General features: G+C 43.6%; 1 pseudogene; it reads left to right on the forward strand.

Annotated features, from left to right (window-relative positions):
• The first annotated feature begins 1,166 nt into the window (after positions 1-1,166).
• LOC112889143 lies at positions 1,167-21,861 on the forward strand (annotated as a pseudogene).
• Positions 21,862-22,645: the final 784 nt, after the last annotated feature.

A 22,645-nucleotide genomic window follows, 5' to 3' on the forward strand; every position in this document is an offset into this window, starting at 1 on the left:
AGCGTCTGCGTTGCGTCTATACTGTGTTGAAAAAAAAGTGCTGAACCTAGCAAAAAGGGAAAAACATAAAAATAATTTCCTGCAGTTCTCTCCCGAACATTTTCCCAGCCAATCCAAACTCCGGATCTGACACATGAATAGGGAAAATGGAACCCACGCACAAGCTTCAACGGGTTGATAGGGGCAAGGGCGAGCAATATTTTTCTACTCTTCTACAGCGATCTCTGGCGTTGGGAATGATGATCGACGTTACGGGTCAGTTCTGCAGCGCCACACACCTCTATGTTGCCCGGTTACAGCGACACAGTCCACGCAAGCCATCGTTCGCATGAACGGACGTTTGTCGCTTTTGGACGCTACATGGTGGCCAGTAACGCCCGTTCAAAGAGATGTTTTGTCCAATAATCGGCGACTGTTTATCTTTTAGGTGAACGGTGATGCATTTTGCAAACACTAGCATCGACTGCAACAACATCAACTTAAGCATCACGCAGTACTAATCTAAAAATTATATGGAGATCTTTTTATGCACCTTTACTAAAGCTGGCTCAAAGGATATCCATATGGAAGAGCCTGCTTGGACGTACGTGTCGTGCCGCATGATCACACGAAGGACTAAAGGTCTGTTTGGATCCCTACCTTGCACGCCGCGCCACGCCACACCACACGCGCCGCAGGTGTGGCGGCCGAATCGGCCTCGGCCGCTGCACCTTAGGCGCGGTGTGGCGGCGTCGGCGGGCAGGCAAACAGCCCTTAAGTTCCAATAAATTTGCCAAACTTTCCTCGTGTTACCAGGCAAATAGGCAAACACAGAAACCCAACAAGGCAAAGCGGCAGAAATTAACAGCGCCCGTGGCAGCCTCGTTGCAGGATCCCTATGTGGCGAGACCGTTGTATAAAACTTAGTTGAACGAGTTCTTTTTTCCCGGGAAAAGTATTTGATCGAATAATTTTTTTGAAGAAGTTGTGCCAAGAACATATTTTTCGAATGAAATAGGCCCAAAAAAGTTTTTAAAGATGGAAAAATACAGAACCATTGCGCTCCAACTAGTACACGTACACTACAGACCCCACCTCGTCGCAATCTCGCGAGCTCCTGCTTGTTCGCGCTTGCTATTAAACCACACGAAGACTGGAGCCAGAGAGTGTGAGCTCTGAGAAGAACAATGGTGGCACCTTCTCTGGTCGCGTTCTTGCCGCCGCTTCTGCTGATCCTCGTCGCAGCCATCTCGCCCGAACCAACCGTAGCAGCACACTCGCACTCCAAGCCCAAGCCTTTCCCGCCACTCACTCCTCTGCGTATGCAAGCTCTGCTGAGACATGAGAGAGGAAGCAGCAGCCGGGGCGGCAAGCTCGTCGTCACGGCGGCCGCCGACGGCACCAGCAGCACGGCGGCGATTCCGTTCACGGCGCACTACTTCCCGCAGGAGCTGGACCACTTCACCTTCACGCCCAACGCGTCCATGCTCTTCTACCAGAAGTACCTCGTCAACGACACCTTCTGGCGGAGGCCCAGCGGTGGCAAAGGCGCCGCCACGGGGCCGATGTTCGTGTACACCGGCAACGAGGGCGACATCGAGTGGTTCGCCACCAACACCGGGTTCGTGTTCGACATCGCGCCCAAGTTCGGCGCCCTCCTCGTCTTCATCGAGGTACAAAGGATTTTACAAACGATAATAATCTTGGCAAGATTATTAATAATTAGCTTTGTGAATTCTACATTATTGTTCTTGGCTTGTTGAGACTTGAGAGTAGCTGCACTTGCCGGTCCAATTTTTGGATGCTGATAAGATAACACAGTCAAAAGTCTTCGTTGTCATTGATAGGACACCCCTGAATCCTGACACTCAAAACACAAATTTTATGGACGAATACATAACCCCCCCAAAAAAAAGAAAACAAAAAAGAGGAAAAAACGAAAAAGAAAAAACACCGCAGCATCACGCAAACCTTAGATCTCCCCAGCTCTTGGGAGACACTGATAATCTGGACATTTGCTTTTCTTAATTATTTGAGCTGTGGTGGATAATACTCGCTCAATTCTAAAATGAAATATATTTTGGTTTTTGCATTAAATAAAACTCCTTATAATTTTGATCAAGTTTATATAAAAATATATTAATTAAAATGTACAATACGCTAAAGGATTGGATTCAGAACAAACCCCGAGAGTATTCTACATAGTGGCGGATGTGATTCCATTCTTTATTATTTTCTCCACCAATGACTGAGGGTGTTTAGGTGCCACAGGATCATTTCCCAACAGTGACGTGAATTGCCAACGAACAATTACCGACCAAAAATCCCTGACCAGAGTGTTTAGAAATACCAGACTGTCGGAGGAAATCTTCAGCCGGGTGGCGGAATGTACCTACCTAATCCTAGTTAAGGAAGAGTTTAGGGGAGACTTAGGAGCGCTTGATCGATGGGCGGATGAACACAAGAAAGATATAAAGATTTTAGAGCGGTTCGGGCCGTCTGAGCGTAATACCCTATATCCACTTGGGTGTTGTATTGATTGTGGAAGCTTGGGGAAGCTTGTGAATCTAGAATTTATGTTCAGGTGTGTCTAAGATGGATCTTGTCCTCTAACAGCTGTACTCTCCCTTTTATAGACCAAGGGAAGTGCTTACACTGTGCGGGGCCATGACAGGTGGGCCCGGCCAACAAGAGCCTGTTCTATGAGAGATATGGAGATCTTCATCTCCAGCTCCTCTCCGTAGTCCTCGCTATCGGGAAGTTGATGTGCGTATCTACAGCCAAGATATTACCGTGTGCCGCCTTGCCGGCACAGTGACTGCTGTCAGTGTTACCCAACAGTGGAAGCCGTGTTGCCACTGTTGGATCGGGACCTTATGACAGACGTAGAAGTTGCGCTGACCCTGCCGCGCCGTCGCCTCAGCGCGCACTGTTGCAGCGCACGCCTCAGCACACCTACAGTAGGCCATCATTACACACGCGCGGCGCCGTGATAGGACTACACGCCGTCTGCCCCGCACGCAGAGCACAGTGACGCGCCGTCTCGGTAACAGATGTGCTTACCGTGGTGTCAGTTGGGCAGACCATGCTTTGACTTGGGCGCGCACAGCCCACCTACCCGCATTTAATGCGGTTGTTGGGCTGGCGTCCCGTGGTGGGCCTTCTGCCACGGGCACGTGGCAGGGCCGACCCGGGAGTCGCCACCTTGGTGGCACATGGCGGAGCCGGACCACTTCCCGGAGGAAATAGGGGGGTCCGGGCCCCCGAGGCCTGCTGGAGAGACAGGACCATAGGGGTCTGGCTCCCACACGTGGCGGCGCCGGACCCCCTGGGGGTTCCGGGCCCGTGGAGGCCATCCCCAAGTACCTTGCCCTCATGGCCACGTGGGAGTCGCCGGACCTATATGAGCTCAGGGGGGAGGTCCGGAGACCACGGTCCCAGCTGCCAGGTCCGGACCGCACGCCCCGACTCCCAGAGGACAAGGGTTGGGCTTGGAAAACCCTCTGTCCACCAGGGTGGACAGTCTGTCAGATGACTTCCTGGCAGGCTAGGCCCGCGGAGAGGCAAATCTCCTCGCAGTGGACTACAATGGCCTTCTGGCCGTTGAGTAGCTCCTTAGCGATGATGGAGGATAGGCGGCCAAGCATATGGTGGCGCGCGTCCACCATGATGCGCCTAGCGCACACACCGGAGTCTGACACCATCGCGCCCTCCTGTGAGGCGACAGCGAGATGGTAAGGGTCTGGACACCTTAGCAGGAGGTACCCCTGTCCGTATGTACCGACACAGACCCTATCAGGCACTTGCTAATAATCCTCGGTAATTTGTCTAGGCACTATAGAAAAACAATTTTCCAAAAGTCGTAGTTTTTCAAGTAGCTATATTAATGCCATGTTAAATAAAAAAACTATATTTTTTTGATAAGGAGAAAAAAACTATATATAGATTATGAAATGAAGAATTTTGACATTAACATCCGTTTATGAGCTTTACCAAAGTTACCGTTGTCACTATCTAATTTATCTCAGTTTCATATATTGATCAAGTTCTAAATTGCTTTAGGCGAGAAAACGGCTAGATAAAACACCTATAGGTCTGGGCGAAGTGATGCTGCTTTGTGTAGCACCTATACATTACCTATCTGTGGCAGAACCGCCTGAATTATTCCGTTTCAAGTGCGCTAGTCATCGCTATACAGCCGATACTAACTCAACGCACTTCAAACGAAACAACCATTGGTCTATCGGGTCTCCGTCCGATGCAACCACGGTTCAATAGGATCGAAGCAGGTTTACCTCGCACGAAGGCGAGTTTACAATCGCACAATAGCTCACCAACTTTTAATTCACAGAATATTAAACATTATTACAAACCATTTTAAACTTAAGTATACTTATACAAATATTGTTTAGAAACCACAAGCTATACAAGCTTGTGCCAGAGTAACGGCGGAAGAAAATTAACATCGCGACTACACGTCGCAAAAGTTGGTACTATGCTTCGCCCTAAACATGGCGTCATTCCGGAGGGTCACTGCCAGCCGGTGACGGATCCCACTCCACGGACCAGCCAAACGGAATAGAGGTGGGCCATGCTGAACTATCCGTGGGGTTCTCAAGGGTCATGCCTAAAAAATAGACTAGCAAGACTGAGTATACTAATACTCAGCAAGACTTAACCAGAATCGGGTATACTTAGCCCATAACTAGACCATGGAGAATTTGAGAGGTCCTTATTTTCTTCTTTTGCTGAAAAGCAACAAAGAGTATGATCTAACTTGCATATTTTAGCTGTCAGATTCTAGTTACATTAACTATTCTAGACAAACAAGGTAGAGATTAGCATCCATCAAGATTATTTCAACAATAGTTATTGTTCTTACTCTATGTGGCAGAAGGAATAAGCAGTCTCAATCTCCACGAGAAACGGACGATTCTAAATCGAATTTCTAAAACCTTGCAAGGGTAAACCTAACTCACACGCTTGGAACATCCAACGATCGTTCCGAAGCAACCGTTTGCCTTTCATTCCGACTCATGGAACAGGGCCACCACAAGCGACTGTAGGACCATACGCACAACCAATGTGCAGGACGTACGTCTGTAGCGCGACTACATGACCGTACTCCTGCCCGCTGCGCGGAACGTACTCCCGCACGTCGGTGCGTGTGAAAAACCAAATTACGAGTGGTGAGAAGTATGTCCACTACTCGGGCCGATTGGTTACTAGGCTTACCGCTTTCCATATTTCACGGCATGTGGCTAGTACTTTCAAACGCTTAGCCACCACTAGCACACACTGCGACCTTATCAACTTTTATCAACACAGACGGGTAATCTTCCAAGTCATGATACTGCACATGACCCCGTCCATCATCCTTATAATGATTGCAGAATAGTAGACATTCAACTCCTATATCGCGCGAGTGACAGGAAATCACCCGACTTCTGCCGTTCCTATTAGTAAAGCATCTATCCGATAAGGACTCAGGCACAATACATAGGTTCCTAGTATCCATGCATCTAGGGTTCCATTTCAACTCCTAGACTTAATGCAAGATATAATATATAAGCATAATATTGTATAGATGTAATAATTTGAAATACTGGGTTATGCACCGAGTCTTGCCTTCTTGAGCGGGGCTGGGGGCAGGGATGTCAAGGTCTTCCGAACTTTGGTTCAGAGCTTTAGTTAAAGTCTCGACGACGTTCGCAGGATCTTCAGAAATCCTTTGCTCGGTTTCTGGGACTAGCTCGTAGTCTCCGTCGTCGAGTGTCGCTGACTCTATATGATATGCAATAATTTAACTTGGATGGTTCTTGAATTAAGAGTTTTATTCCACGATAAAGTTGCAATCTAATAAATTGATTTACACAATTTCAAAAAGCAAGAGGTTTAAATATAAACCTACTATTGGTATCTTAATTCAATTAGTGGAATTAATTGAATTAAGTTAACAGGTTTGATTTTTATTTTGAAATTCACAAAGGCTATGGTCTTGAATTTTTGTGGATAAGTTTATTCCTAGTGGATGAGCTTACTATGAATTTTTCATAATTTTCTGAAAATAGAAACTAAAGTGTTTGAATTAAGTTCAAATTTCAAGTTTAAATGCAAACCTTAAGCAAAACAGTGTGGTAAATTCCTAAAATATTTACTATGAACTACTTTACAGCAGAAAATCACATGGTAAAAAGATCTAAGCATGAAAACCTTAGTAACATGCTTGAATAAATTTAGACTGTTTCTAGCTTGATTTGCATAAGTTTAAACTAATTCAAACTAGGGTTCAGTACTATAGGTGAATTTTTCACACAAGATCACTTATACCCTAATCAAGCTACTCACCAAAATTCACAGGAAATAAAGTTAACATGCAAAAGTTATACTCAAGATACCCTTTTGCTAAACTTTAAAATAACTCTAAAAATATTTGGTTTCAAACTGAACTCTACTAATAAAAGTTGTAGAGCTAGATTTCAGGGATACAAAAAAACTGGTTTGGAAATTTTTGAATTTTTCTATAATTTTCTATGAATTTTAAAAGTTGGCTGATTTGAATAGGGGCTACTGCTTTCCTACAGATAGGCCCTTGGAAAGTTTTGAATCTTTGCAATTGGGTCCGTGGCTGGGCTATACAGGAAAGCCGATCGGTGCCGATCAAATTCCGGCGAGAGGGCTCATCGGCGGCGAGGGGCAAGTGGGGAAAAAGGTTCAGGGGCTCACGGCGGTCACGGGGGTGGCCGGTGTTGGGGAAGAGAGGGACTGAGACGGCGTATCGACGGCGAACAGGGGCGGGCGGTGGAACTCCGAGGGACGTCGACGGTGTTCCGGTGGCTGAAAGGTAGGAGAGCGGCGGAGAAGTAGCTAGAAAGCTTACCCGGGATGATGTGGTGCTGATGGTGTGCTTGGCCGGGGCTAGGAGGTAGTGGATCGCCAGGACGACGGCAAGGCCGAGCGGTGGCCGGAGCTCGAGCTCACCGGCGCTGTGGTCCGGGTGATCTAGCACGGGAGAATGAAATCGGGCGGGCTTGTGAGCTTCAGTGGGTTACCGTGGTGCTGCTGGAGCACTGGATCGGGGATGGGAAGCGGCAGCGGCGGCTGTCGACGGCGAGTAGGAGCTGCGGCGGAGGTCCGGCGAGGTGGAGAGCTCGGGAAAGAGCACTACAAGGGATCGTTAGATCCATGACACAATAAAAGTGTCACGGAATGCTTAAAAACCGTCATTGTCGCTGTTTATGACGAAAACTTGTATCGTCATGTATCTCGCGTCACAATTTGAAATTGTGACGTTCAGCACCATTTGCGTCATAAATCTAATAGAACCATGACGCTGCGTTATCGTCACTACTTGGCCCGGCCCGCTCCAGCCCGGTTGCAAGTGACGTGGTGAATCTGCGACACGTGGACGACACGTGGATGGTGGGTCCCTATCTTAGTGGATCATGTTGGGCCTATTTTGGCTTTTGAACTGGACCAACCCATTCTGTTTCTCAAACTTTAGCCCACTTTAATTTTCGTAATGGGCCTGTTTCGTGGATAACGAAAGTAGAGGCTGGCCAACATTTAGGCCCATTTCAATAAGGCATAAAAAAAAATTTTAGCCCCTTTATTAAATTGAGTAATGTCATTCTTAATATTTGCAAAAAGAATGATCAATTAGTTAACAAGACATAAGCAGAAATTAGCTCCATACACTAACAGCAGAAATTAGGTCCATACATCACAAGTAGGTTCATACATCAGTTAACCCAACAGCACTTGTCCAAAAGTGCCCCACACAAAATAAACATGGTTTAGTGCAAACATCACATGTCCAAAAGTGCCCCACAACAACATATAGATAACACAGGAAATATGTTCTCAAGAACTTTGAAGACGACTAAGAAGAACCTCCAGTTTTTTATCAGTCTCAGCCTTGTCATTGATCCTGGCTTGTTCTGATTCCTGAAACTTCATAGCCAGCACATCAAGTTGTTCTTTTTGTTTGGAGACAAGCAATTGTAGCTCAGCATTAGCACTCTTCTCTGCCGCCAGCTGTTCTTCTAGCTGTTGAGCTTTTGCTGTACGCTGAACTTTGGCCAAGCCCACATTATGAAGAAATTGGTTGTTCTTGGTTTTCTCAGCAAGGAACTCAGCTAATATAGTGTTCACTGCAGGCTGTTCATTTTGAGAATCTGTAGATTCTAAAAGCTTGTTCTCCAATTCATTCTACAAGTTCAAGAAAGTTAAATAGGTTATTTGTTAACGGTGTACAACAAAAAGAAACAGTGCAATAAGAGTGATAATACTTACAATAGCAGACTGGACAGCAGGTGCATAGCCTTTCTTCTTACTGTAGTGGAAGTCTTTGAACAAATCAAATGCATTCGGTTCCTCATCTTTGTACTTATCGCCCTACAAGACAATATGGAAAGACAACTGTAAACTCACATACTTCCCTCAAATTACAGGAAATAACTAAGAGGTGAAAATAGAGATGTGTATTGTACCAGGTTTTCTAAGTGCACTTCAAAGCTGCGCGATCCAGTTGCCTGATGAAACTTAACTTGACTACAGTTGATTTTGTTCTTGTCAGCAGTTTCCTACATCCAAGAGATGTTAGTAATGCATCCCATACCCATATATTTATTCACAGAGAATTAAAAGTTCAGCCTCAGATAATAACATACCACATTTTTGGGGTTCTTCCAATGTTCAACAAGAGCATTCCACTGTGCATCAGTTAGAGATTTCACAGGAGAAGTCTTTGGAACCAAATGGAGTGGAAACGGTGTAAAATACTTCTTCTTTAACCTGTATCGTTGTTGGCGAATTGCAGACTGCATCATACGGCCACAAGCATGTTTAACTGAACCATCGTTCTTGTCCATATCAAATTTTAACTGCAAGCAAAAATACAAAGTTGCATGATAAGCATTATCAAATTTGAAATAGTACCAAGTAATGAAACAAGCAGAGATGCTTGAAGTCTGTACTTAACTTTAAGACCTCCCATGAATTGATCAAGAACTTGAGTTTGCTTCTTGTATTCCTTCCAATGTGGGAACATAGGTAAATGGTTTCTGACTAAGATGTTGGACTCAGTTGCAAACTTTGCAGCAATAAGAGGCACCGATGGCCTTGTCTTCCCCTCCTTGATCACCAAAGGCAACTTGGCACGTCTAGAACGAGTTATCTTTTGGAGACCCTTTCCCATATTTGTTCCCCTTATGCATCTGTCTCTCTCTGTATAAAGATAATTTTGCAATTAGATATTGATGCAAAATTGCGAAGAAAAGAACATTGGCAAGATATTATAGTTGAGTCACTTGCCTTCAATCTGTACTTCATTATCATGCTGCACACACTGATCATGTGCACCCTGAGCATCTTGCTGGGGAATGGCATCATCTAGAAATAAAGACAGTAAATGCTCAAACTTTATGTAAATGAAGGCAATAAAGAAACAATACAAAGCATCATATTTGATATAACCTTGTGTGTGTTCTTCATTTGGCAATGCGACCTGATCATCTCGCTGCTGAGTTGCATCTATTAAAAAATAGAAGGAAGTAAAAGATCAGACTTTGTGAAGGTAATAATGAAACAGTAGAAACAAGTTTGTTTGATCTTACCTTGAGCAGTATTCTGTGTGCTGTCGACACCCTTAGCAAGTGATTCTGGTGGAGTGAAAACACTAGCTGGAAGGATAGATGTAGGGTGTACGTACGCACCAGGTTCCGATGCCTTTTGTGACCTTGTGACTCTAGTAGTTTGATGTGCAGCTGCAGGATAATGTCTTGTCTGCTTCAATCTTTTTGTAGGAGGACATGGAGAGATGTCAGCAGGGTTCCTGTCATTTAAGCTTGTTTTCTTTGCAGTTCTGGTCAGAGCAGACTACAATAAACAGAAGGAAACAATTAATTCATATTAGAGAATAAAAACATGGTAAGGCTTTAAGAATTGTTAGGACAGTTATAACCTGGGCTTCATCATCAGATTGTTCTCCTTCACCGGTACTATCATTTCCAGGATCATACTCCGTTTCAGAGTCATCAGCAACTTTATTCTTTGAGGCCGTTGTGCTCTTCAAGGCAGCCACAATATTGTTGAACTCGTTCCCAGTGCTAGGTATGTTTAGTGCATCCAGCCGTGCCTTGTTCCTCATACATAGTCTGAGGCGTTGTAGTTCATATGGATTTATTGTTTCTGAAATGAGGGAAAACTAATTACTGGTTGCAGAAATATAACAAAAATTGAAGCACTGCTTAAATAGAAGTACATGCATAGACTATAAAGAAAACTGAAGCACTGTAAACTGAAGTACCCTAATTTTCACAGAGCAAACGAGTTCATGTTGATGCTACCAGCTTACATTCAGCATTTCAAAATTGGATTAAGCTAGATCAAACTCTACTACCAAAACCTAGCTAGAGTACTGACGGGAACTAACATTGGGGAGAGGGAACGCATAACGTAAAGCATACAGGCATAGCCACATTCATGATGCAGTAGGAAATCGGGGATTAGGACAAAACCTTTGACGCGTCTGCCGGCAGCAACCTTCCTCATTCCTGCGGTTGTTGGAAGGCGAGGATGGTGGTTGTTGGAAGGCAAGGATGGCGGCGCAGCAGCGAGGATGGTAGGCACCTGGCTCGGCCGCCGCCTCCAGAGGATGGTGAGGATGGCGGCGCCGCGTCGAGGATGGTAGGAGCTCGGCTGCAGCCCCCAGAGGATGGCGACGATGGCGGCACAAGCGCTAGTGGTAGGGGATGGCGAGGATGGGGGAGTAACCGAGCTTGTCATATATAGTGAGCCAAAAATTTGGGCCGCGGGGGTTAAAATTTCGGGCGCGTGGCCTCGAAATTTTGGCCGGAGCGCGCGCAAATGGAAATTTTGGGTCCATTTGACCGTCGCCCCCTCATCGCCCATCGCCGCCCCCATCCCCATCTGCTTCCGTCACCGCCTCATCCCCCTGCTCGTCCCCTGTCCCTGCTGCTCCCTCTGCTCTGTCGCTGTTCCCATCTGCATCTGCTGCAGTCGCCGCCCCCATCCCCATCTGCTCTGTCGCGGACCCCATCCTAGCTCAGCATGCAAGTCCAGAGCATGTCGAGGGGTCTAGAGCAGCATCGACGTCCAGTGGTCAAGGTAGGGGCTGGCAGGAGCTTCCCCTGATACATTGCCAAGAATGTGGCCTTCAAGTTATTCGAATTGAAAGCAAGAAGATAGGAACCTTAGGCCAAATTTTCTACAAATGCCCAAATAATGTCAAGGTAACAACTCATTTTGGTAACAATTACATGAAATTGCTTGGTTTTACAATGAATTCATTCTGCTCATATGTTTTTTGGTTTCCAGGATGACCCAACGAGCTGCCCTATGTTCAAGTCAGAAGCTGAGTATCGTTCCATGTTGGAGCGTGGATTAGGAGCAGAGTGTGAACATTCAAGGCCATATAGAAGCCAAGACATGGAATGGTTCAGACAAGATGTGATTCAGTTGAAGCAATGTGTGTTGGAGATGAAACAGGAAATTAGAGACATAGGGAAGAGAGCATTTGTAGTAGATAAAAGCTGTGTTCTTGTGGCTTGTGCTGCTTGTTTTCTGGGAGTTATATTAGGCATGATGTGTAGTAGGAACTGAAACCTTGAACCATGTATCATGTAGTAGGAACTGAAACCTTGAACCATGCATACATTGCCATGGTTCAGTTGGTATTTGTTCCCAGAACTTGAATCTGGACTGAAATGGGGTGTGTCTTTGTTCCCAGAACTGATGACAATTGAATCATGTATTAGGAGAAATTATAATGGCAACTGAGTGCAACTTAACTGAAAGTTCCGCTATAAACTGAATATATATCTGCTGTCCAAACAATTGTGGTATAAACTGAAATATAGAGCTGACATGAACACTGCTATATAGAGCTGGTTCAATTATTCAAGAACTGATATATTGAGCTGATATAAACACTGACATAGCTTAAATGCAAATACAAATGGTTCAAGGTTCTGCTGCGAAACAAAATACTAATGGTTCAATTTTACAATCAGCCAGAGCGTCGGTCTTACAACAGTAGAAACAAAGATAACACAGTGGTTACAACACAAAGAGGACTAATCATCATCACTATCAACATCTTGGTCAGCTTCACTTCCACTACAATATGCCATCAGTGTGTCATCTACTTCGTCTTCACTGTCACCTAAAACTTCAGTAGTTTGTTCGGTTGCCAAACTAGCAAACTCAGCAGCATCAAATACATTGTCCTCTGTCTCGTCTCCTCCAGTTGAAGGCTGTTCACATGCACTATCTGAAACTCCCTTCCGCATACGCATATCTTCGCAACAATTATCATCTTGATAAGCAGGTGCCTCAATTTCAGAAATATTGTATAGATGTCTATGGTCGAAGGTCTGGACAATTTGCCAATTTTCACCATACTTTGTATCTGGTATATAGAAGACCTTTCTAGCTTGAGTGGCTAGAATTAAAGAATCATTCTTGTACCACAGATTTTGTATATTGATGCTCGTAAAATATCCATCATTTTTCATTCTAGTCCTCTTTCCTTCTAACTTGAACCAATCGCATTTAAACAACACTACTGACCTCTCATCACCATTGTACTCTAACTGAATGATTTCCTTTAGCACTCCATAAAAGTCAACATTAGATGTGCCTTGTGCCATTATCCCACAGTTTTGTGTCCTTTTATTCTTCTCGCGGTCGACAGTGTTAAAACGAACCCCATTGACTATGCATGATGAGTATTTCTTTACTCTGAAATCTGGTCCACATGCTAAGGAAAATAGATCATCATCTATCTCTTCTACTCCAGCAGTGCGCATCCTCATCACCTGTAAGCAAAACAAATCAGTTAGAAGCAGTTCTGAAACATATCAGTTACAATGGAAACTAAAAACATAAAGAAAATACTAACATGGCTCCGGAACCAGTTCTGAAATTGTTGTCGAAGCAGCTGTACAGTTATACGCACATCTTGAGACTCTAATTCCTCTTTGAACATTCTATATAGAAAAAAGAGAATATCAACATAGGTAAATGGATGGACTGCAGGTATGTATGATAAGAAATAAAACTAACAAATTATGATAACAGGCATAGAAGTCACAACGTACTTGACATATTTCTCTACTTCACTGCAGTTGTTTAGCACATACCACACCATTTGATCATAGTCATTGTCATATACATATTCATATGCAGAAGTAAAATTGACACCATGTCCGAATACGTCCACATCATAGTCATCTTCATTTGAAAATCCCACATTTCTTGGTTTCCGATTGAACCTGGTTTCAATATCATCCATGTACTTGGAGCAAAATGTCAAGCATTCATCAGCAACATATGCCTCAGCTATCGAACCCTCTGGACGTGCTCTGTTTCTCACATATCTTTTCAGACTACACAATTTCCTTTCGATTGGGTACATCCACCCATATTGCACAGGACCTCGAAGCAATGCCTCATCAGGTAAATGCACAGCAAGGTGGATCATAACATCAAAAAAGGCTGGTGGGAATATTCTCTCAAGCTTCACAAGAATTATAGGTATTTCTTTCCTCATTTCAATCAGCACATCCTTGTTAACAGTTTTGCTACATAGTTCTCTAAAAAACTTTCCTAAATTAGCTACAGCCTCATAAATGTCCTGATCCACTAGTCCTCTCAAGCCAGCTGCTAAAAGTCTTTGTAACAGAATATGGCAATCATGTGTTTTCAGACCGTGCAACTTTGTTCCATCACCACTTAAACATCTAGAGATATTCGAAGCATATCCATCTGGAAACTTGACATCTTGTAAAAAGGAAATAAATCTAGCCTTTTGTTCTTTTGGCAGGGTGTATCGAGCATGAGGCATTCTATATGAATTTCCATGATCTACAAGGTGCAGCTCTTTTTTTACTCCCAAATCCTTTAAATCCAGCCTAGCTTTTATTGTATCCTTTGTCTTTCCTGGTATATTGAGTACAGTTCCAATTAAGTTCTCACAAATGTTCTTCTCAATGTGCATGACATCAAGATTATGTCTCAGCTTGAGGTTTTCCCAATACTCTAGGTTCCACAAACAAACCCTCCTCTTCCAAATTCTTGGAGGTTCCATTTGTTTCCCACTATTCTCGTTCTGATCCAAGTCCGAACGCTTCCTTTTGTTTGGAGCGTTTTTCCCTGGTCTAACATCTATAACCCTTTGCAATTCTGATTGTAGCTCCTCTTTACTAAATCTTTCTGGTGGATCATTGCTGTCATAAAGACCCTTATATTCATTCTTCCGTCGCAGATGATGTCCACTTGGAAGAAAGCGATAGTGTCCAAAATACCCAATTTTGTTTCTTAGTGAATATGACAAAGGATTCTTATCACAATGAATACATGCAAAAAATCCTCTTGTTGTACGTCCAGAAATAGTACCTAGAGCTGGATAGTCATGAATACACCACAATACTGCAGCACGAAGATTGAACATCCTACCACTTAGAGCATCATATGTTCGTACCCCCTTCCAAAGCTCAAGTAAATCTTCTACAAGAGGCTCTAGAAATACATCGAAATCCTTGCTAGGTGCGGAAGGGCCTGGAATTAGCAAAGCCATTAATAAATTTGACTCTTCCATGCATGCCCATGGTGGAAGGTTGTATGGCACTACAAATACCGGCCACATGCTGTATTTGGTGTTCATATTGCCAAAAGGATTGAATCCATCAGTCGCCAGGCCAAGTCTAATATTTCTAGCATCTTCTGCAAAATCTGGATATTCTCTATCGAAAGCTTGCCACGCCTCACCATCAGCTGGATGACTCATCTCCTTCTCCTTCGGCTGCCGTTTCAATTTGTGCCATTGGGCTTCTTCTGCAGCTTGTTTAGAGAGGAACATTCTTTATAGTCTAGGTGCCAATGGAAAATGTCGCAATACTTTCTGTGGAATTCTCTTCCTCTCAGGGTCTTTCCATCTTGATGTTTTACAGACCGGACAATGGTCAAGCTTAGCATTTTGCTTTCTAAATAAGACACAATTATTCAAGCACACATGTATTGCGCCATATCCAAGTCCTAAACGCCGCAGAAGCTTCTTAGCATCATGATAAGATTTCGGAATTGTATTCAAATCTGGGAATGCTTGTGCCAATAGCTTCAATATCGAAGTGAACGCAGTATTGCTGATCCTATAAAACGACTTCATATGCAGCAGCTTGACCACAAACGAGAACTTTGAGAACTTGGTACAACCAGGATAAAGTTCACGCTTAGCCTCTGTCATCAATTTGGCAAGAAACGAATCATTATCAATGCTACCTTCTTCTACTGATACAGTGTGTAGGTCCTGTAAGAGCCCATCAAAATGAACAGCATCGATATTTCCATCCTGACCAGCACCATCATCACTCACATGCATATCCATTGGTTCTTCCATAACATCTATGTCCAATGCCTCTCCATGATGTATCCATTTCGTATAAGTATTTTCCATCCCGTTCATCAAAATGTGCCTCTCTACATTGCCTTGATCCAAGTATATCTGATTAAGGCATCTGGTACATGGGCATAATACTTCTTCATCTTCACTGAATTTCCCTCTAACAAAATCCATAAATTGTTCGACCCCTTTCATATATTCAAGAGTAAATAGTCTGCCATGCATCCATTTTCTGTCCATCTAACAGAACATTGCACAAATATTAATCAACAACTCTAGCTGCAAATGGATTTAAAGCATTTCTACAACAAGAACATGTGAGCTTAATATATATACCTTGGCTGCAGCTGGATTGAGGGCCGAAGGTTGGAGCAACTGCAAACAGGGGCACCACCACGCTGCCACTGCTGCTTGGAGCGCCAAAAAACAGGGGCACCACCGCTGCCTGCAGCTTGGAGAGCCAGCAAGCAGGGGCACCGCGCCCCACCGCTGTCTGGTAAGCAAGATCTGACCGGCACCCCAGCTAGTCGCGGCTGGCACTGCAACCTATAGCCGTCGACCACCTCGCCACCGAGCACCGCCGCCGGCACCTCGTCGCTGAGCACAGCCACCGGCGACCACGGCCGCAGTCACGAGCACTGGCCACAGGCTGTGGCGAGTCAGCAGGGATTTGTTGACCCACTATGCAATCGGTTGCATTTGGTTTCGTCCGTGACTTAGAATCGCATTAAAAGTATAAAAGAATGAATTATGAAACCATGGACAAGCGAATGTCTACCGCAGCGGCTGCGCCCCAACAGCTGGTTGCTGAGGTCCCTGGTTCGAAACCTCACAGCGGCATGTATTTTTTGTGTCCCGTATGTGCACGTGTTGGGTCTGTTACCGACGCCCCAGACGAGTGGGCTGTGTGTGCGTGTGTTGGGCCTGTTACTGATGCCCTAGAGGAGTGGGCTGTGTGCTGGTCCTTGTTAAATTGTGACGAATCAATAAGACCGTCATACAACGGTGGCCCTGGGGGCGTCAACTGGGCCGACCACGCATCTGTGATGAATCGTAGGAAGGCCAGACATGCCCAACTGTAATCTGTGACGAAATGCAAAAATGTCACTCAAAAAACGTCATGGATCAACTGGTTTCTTGTAGTGGAGAGAGGTGAGCAAAATGGGTGTGTGCAAGTGCAAGAGCAAGTTCACGAGGAGCTCCAGGACGTGCTCGGGGTCCAGAAGAAGGCACGGTCACGCGGGAGCAGCTGCTGGCGACCGGCGGGGTGCGTGGCGGCTCGGGCGGCGGCGGCGCGACGTGGAGGGGCGAGGATAGGGCCAGCGCGGGGTGGGGAACGGCAGCGCGGGCGCTGGAGAGGCACGTGGCACAGAGGAGAGCGCGCGCGGGGCAGCAGGTGCGCGGCACATGGCCGGCGAAGGCAGCGGGGTTCACGGGCACGAGCAGAGCAGAGGAGGGGAGGCTGGAGGTTGAAGACAGGGGCTATTCTGTGATTCTCCAAAAATACAAGGGCTCCACTGTAAAGCTAAGTTAACTTTCAAACCATAGCTCAAATGAAAATATGCCCAAAAGCAAAAGTATAGAGTTCAACAAGATCTATAACTTTGCTTTAAGGTTTAGTTGCAAAAGAGCTAAGGATTTGAATATACTTTAAAACTTGGCTAAGTTTTAAACTTTAATTCAATTCTATTTAAAATCTATACTACACTTGCATCCTTTGGGTTGTTTCACCTCTATTTGCGGTTTAAAAATAAGTTCTTGACTTTTGCAAAACAACCTTCATATATTTTTGATTTTACCTCTCATTCTCACCCATTTAACACTAAAAGACCTAAATTTTTCAGAATTATATAAAAATATCATTTTCCCTTAGCATTTAAATTTTAGCACACATACACAAGATCAAACATGCACACTTTATAATAGAATCTAGTGTAGTTTAATCCTAAGTACCTGAATGTCACACTTTCAAAACAAATGCTTTATAAATAAAGCTTGATGGTCATATCTGGGTTACCATTAATGGTAATTAGCATCGCTTCTACGGGGAGTTACACCGTTCGGGAACAACTCGGACAATTCCGCAAAGACACTGGGCTACTTGACATCAACGCAGGCGCTCGCCGACTATGCCATCCTCATCACCAGCCCAAAGCGGAACCTCTCGGCCGAGGATGCCCCCATTGTGGTCTTCGGTGGCTCCTATGGCGGCAGTAAGTCATTCCTAAGCCATGGGTGATTGTAAACTTGATTATTACCAGGCATGTGCTTGTGTCAACCTATTCTGAAAGATTGATGGTCTATTTTTTATCTTTTTTGGACGGCCAAAGAGTGGATTATGTATGTCCGGTTAGAGTGCTAGTCCACCGTACCATTCTATCCTCATCCACATATACTAGATTATAGGCTGTTTATACTGCACTCTTAGTTACTACAACGACAAACAACAAACAAGTTTTCCAACCTCACTATTTGAGATGTTAAATCTCTTCTACCGAGGAACAATGAATGTAGTTGAATATTTTTCTAAAAGAGTGCTAACAGTTACTATCAATATAGATATGTCAAAATATAGTATATACACTTATTTAAATTAGAAACTTACATAACTTCTTTATCATGAGTTTTTTTTCATAATTTAACATTGTATTTGCCATTGGTATATGAGTTATTAAGGAACCATAAGATTGCTAAACAATGAAAATTGATATGGTTGTCACTCCTTACATTAATTTATACATGGTTTGCATGACTCACCAATCACGATGGCATGCATCATGTATATATACTTTTGAGTTAAGTTTATATCATAATGGCAGAGGCGAGTTATTTTGATGCAAATTTAGTGGATTAATTTAGACTATTTTGATAGGGATAGAGCCGGATAATTAGATATTTTCTATAATGACAAAAGTTGATAATTTGAAAGCAAATAAAATCCAGTGGTGTTGGTGCGAACAATGTGATTCTAGAAAATCAATGGTGGGATGTTTGCCATTTTGTGGGAATTTCTAGAATTTCTATCCTTTTCTATTACCTTGCATAAGGATTAATGTGTAACCTCTAAAGCACACCTTTAATTAGTATTCCCTTCGTTTTTCCAAGATGTATTTTATTTGTTCAAACAAGGCTTTAACGAAACAATAAGCATGATTTTTTAATAAATCTTACTAATTAACATCAGTTTTGTTAGCTAGTGACTTATCCCAACGAAACAAAATAAATCTTGTAACCTAAAATGAGGAAGGAATAATAAGATTGTGACCTAATTAAAATCACACTTTGTTTATGGTTGTGCTTGAATGCTTGTTGTTTGCAGTGCTGGCGTCTTGGTTCAGGCTCAAGTACCCCCATATCGCCATTGGAGCCTTGGCATCCTCTGCGCCAATTCTGCAGTTTGACCGCATAACACCGTCGAGCAGCTTCTACGATGCAATCTCACAGGACTATAAGGTACTAATCTTTTTGAAATATAATATTGCAGATCTTTATATGCACGCATGCATACTCATCCATACAAATGCACCTATGCACTACACCTATGAGCATCTCCAAATAACTAGATCGATGAATATTAATATTTACTATAAAGTACTAATAACAACATAATAATCATTAATTTTGTTAGATTTCGATTTGTTCTCTAGTTGGGCTTCGTGTAACAATTTACACTAAACTAGTTTTACCATGCTTAGATCAGCTCACGTCTTGACACGGCAGCGACACATGTTAGACACACTGCAGCACGATTAGTTTTCAGAGATGATCACTGGAAGATCGTTGGATGTTCACCCGAGAGGTACCCCGTTAGGCAGGCACATTTTGGATATCCCAGGCTTGGTAGACGATTTAGTGTGCTCTCTAATGATGTCGATACGAGATAAAAATAACAATTAGGGTTGAAAAAGGTTAAGAGAATGGATAAAAGGTAAAAAGTTAAAACCAGATTGATTTTCAATTGGATTTTCTCAATCAGACGTGTCCCTTCCAAGAACCAACCTATAGCACATCTATAATTCCAGCTGGTTTCCATAATTCCATATGGTTGCACTGTTGCCAGTTTTGGTCATCAAAAGTACTACCGACTATAACTTATAGGTAACAGCAACCAAGCAAAAAAAAGAAACATATTGCCAGTTTAGCTCGTTATAGCTAGTTTGATAATGAGGTAGCTCGGCTTGGCTTGTTAAGGCTAATAAGCTGGAAATTGAGTCCCAGCCGGTTCATTTGGTTCACGAGTCAATAATATTAAGATCAAAGATAATATTAACCTATATATGATAATTTAAGCATGCTAATTATATCTAATAGTATAGCTCATGATGGTACGATGGAAATAAATAAGAACAAGTCAATATATTAGGAGCTCAAGATTGATGGCTTAACACTATTTAATTTGCTCGATTGCAATGCTTAACCGTGCCTTACGCTTATCCGAAGTATATATCTTACAATTTTTATGGTTTTAGGTGGTTGCAGATCTGTTCCTCCGTTTGCCTGAAAAATTTATTGAGGTTTAGAGTGCTGTTTTCTTTTCCCGGGAGAAACACCCTGAGTCCTTTTTTCAAAAAAGAATTTACTAGCCATATATCTGGCGTTCCACTCGTAAATAAGAAAAAAACCCCAAAAACAAATGGCTCTCCTGCTGATGACTTCTTTGTCTGATTGATAATGGTCACAATGCTAGGTTAGTCTATGTCTCAAGCAAATAATGCCATCTTCGTTACGTTAGATGATAACTGATTTCCAATTAATTTTGCAGTCTGAGAGCTTGAACTGCTTCGCTGTGATCAAGGCAACCTGGGATGTGCTGGATGAGAGGGGATCCAGTGACAAAGGGCTACTTGAGCTCAGTAAATTGTTCAGATCTTGCAAGTAAGTTTCAATTTCGGTCTTGTCAAGGAATGAAAGCAAGATTACTAGCCTTAATCTTGCCTGCTGCAAGTAGCACTTGGGGATTGGGTTCCGCCGTGTGAAATGCAAGTAAATCAGGCGTTAGTCATGCAAGAGAGAGAGAGAGAGAGAGAGAGAGAGAGAGAAGAGTTGCTAGCGTTTTTGTCCTGGTGCTTTCAATGTATTTTAACCCTGCTGCTGCAAAAAAAAACAGAGATTATAGAAATATTTAGCACTTTCAATGAATTTTAACCCTGCTGCAAATTTAACTTCGTGAAATTGTTTTCTTCCATTCAATTTTCAGGACTGTGAAGTACGCTGACTCAATTGGAGGCTGGCTGGAGATAGCGTTCATCTACACTGCCATGGTGGACTATCCAACACCGGCCAATTTCCTGGAGAATCTGCCTGCCTACCCTGTCAAGGAGGTTGTCCATTATATTTTACCCATATTCTGCAACAACTTCTCCCGTTTCAACAAAACCGCCTAACTGAACCTGCATGAACAAGTACCCTACTTCTGTTCTACTGAACAATTTTCTGTCCGGCTTGTATTGATAGAGAAGAGCTTCTGAACATGTTACTTCTCATGAAAACTTACCCAGATGTGCAAGATCATCGATGGATTCTCCGCGAACGCAGACATTCTGGAAAAGGTGTTTGCAGCCGCGAGCTTGTACTACAACTACACAGGAGACCAGACTTGCAACCAGATTGAGTATGAAGACAGCTCCCATAGTTCAGTTCTCAGCGACTGGGGGTGGCAGGTAAAACCAGCAGAAAGACGAGTACTACCATGTCATTGTGAACACACTGAGCATCTGAGATTGTGACATACTCTATCCTGTGCAGGCTTGCACAGAGATGATCATGCCGATGTCGAGATCCAACGAGAGCATCTTCCCCCCATCCACCTTCAGTTACGATGACGTGTCCAATGCCTGTCTTCAGTTGAACGGGGTTCCGTCGAGGCCGCATTGGATCACAACTGAGTATGGTGGACATGTAAGTGTTCAGAGTTTCAGTGTACACACATAAACAATTGCTGGTATCTGTAAATTGCTCATCTGGTGCTGCGTTGCACAACTTCATGCAGAAGATAGATAAGGTGCTCAAGAGGTTTGGGAGCAACATCATCTTCTCCAACGGAATGCGAGACCCATGGAGTCGAGGCGGGCAGGTCTATCTGACCATTTCTTCTCATGTCTCATAATTCATCAGGATATTTTCAGGTCCTTCAGATAACATATGTGCTGGAGTACACTTTATTAGTTTCTCCATTATTCTATTGCAAATAGGGTGCTCAAGAATACCTCATCTAGCATCGTGGCCCTTGTCACAGAGAAAGGTGAGCCATAAACTTCAGTTTTTTTGTGGGGGTAAAAACACAGTAGCATTTTTGCAGTATGCTTATGCGCTGTTACTTGTCTCGGTGATCAGGGGCTCATCATTTGGACATCAGGTCTGAAACCAAGGATGATCCAGATTGGGTAGTAGAACAAAGGAGACAAGAAGTTGAGATCATACAGGGATGGATAGATCAGTATCATCAGGACATGGCATAACTATCCTACTGAGAAGGTGCTCGCTATTGCTGTTGCAGTCAAGTAAAGCTAATATTTGGTCCATGGAAAAAATAAAAGGGAAATTTTCCTTTTTGCACGGGACTATCACAAGATAACAAAAGGCGAAAGTCAATGAATTTGTGTCACCAATTATCAGAAAATGTAAAAATTAAGAGATGGATCATGAGAACTAAAGGTTGCTTCATGCTCAGTTGCTGTTTCTGAAACTGCATTACTACTTCTTCTGTTTGGCTCCAAATTCTCAGGTAGTGGGGCCGCCCTCGCAACCAGTCAACCAGGTTCATACGAGTCAAATTCACATACGAGCACTGTATGATCTGTTCAGAAGTCAGTTTGTACGTTGCAGCAATTGATTCCAACCTGTAAACATTTACCTTGTAACACCCATGATGATGGCGTATGATTGGGGAAAAAAAGGCTGTAACGTTATACAGATGGCAAGTAATCGAGTATTTTATTTCGTTGTTTCTCTTTTAGACTGATGGTCTAAATCTGTTGGCATCAGGTCACTGCAGACGGCTTTGCCTGATGTTAGTTGCCGCGAGAGCAACGCAATGAAGGTCTCAGGGAGACAGTACTCCGCGGGATCGGCGGATGGCCGTGTTCATTCTGGATTTCCGGATAGGTTGCATTGCATCAACAGGGTTGGCACTCACTCATTTGATCCACCACTAGGCTTGCACTGTTAGTCTGCAGTACGCCAGCCACTGCCTCACATGATGATCCCTTCTGACTCCCTCACGGATCTATGCTAGTGCTTGCA

This window comes from Panicum hallii, chromosome 4 (assembly GCF_002211085.1).
Source record: "Panicum hallii strain FIL2 chromosome 4, PHallii_v3.1, whole genome shotgun sequence".
NCBI lineage: Eukaryota > Viridiplantae > Streptophyta > Magnoliopsida > Poales > Poaceae > Panicum > Panicum hallii.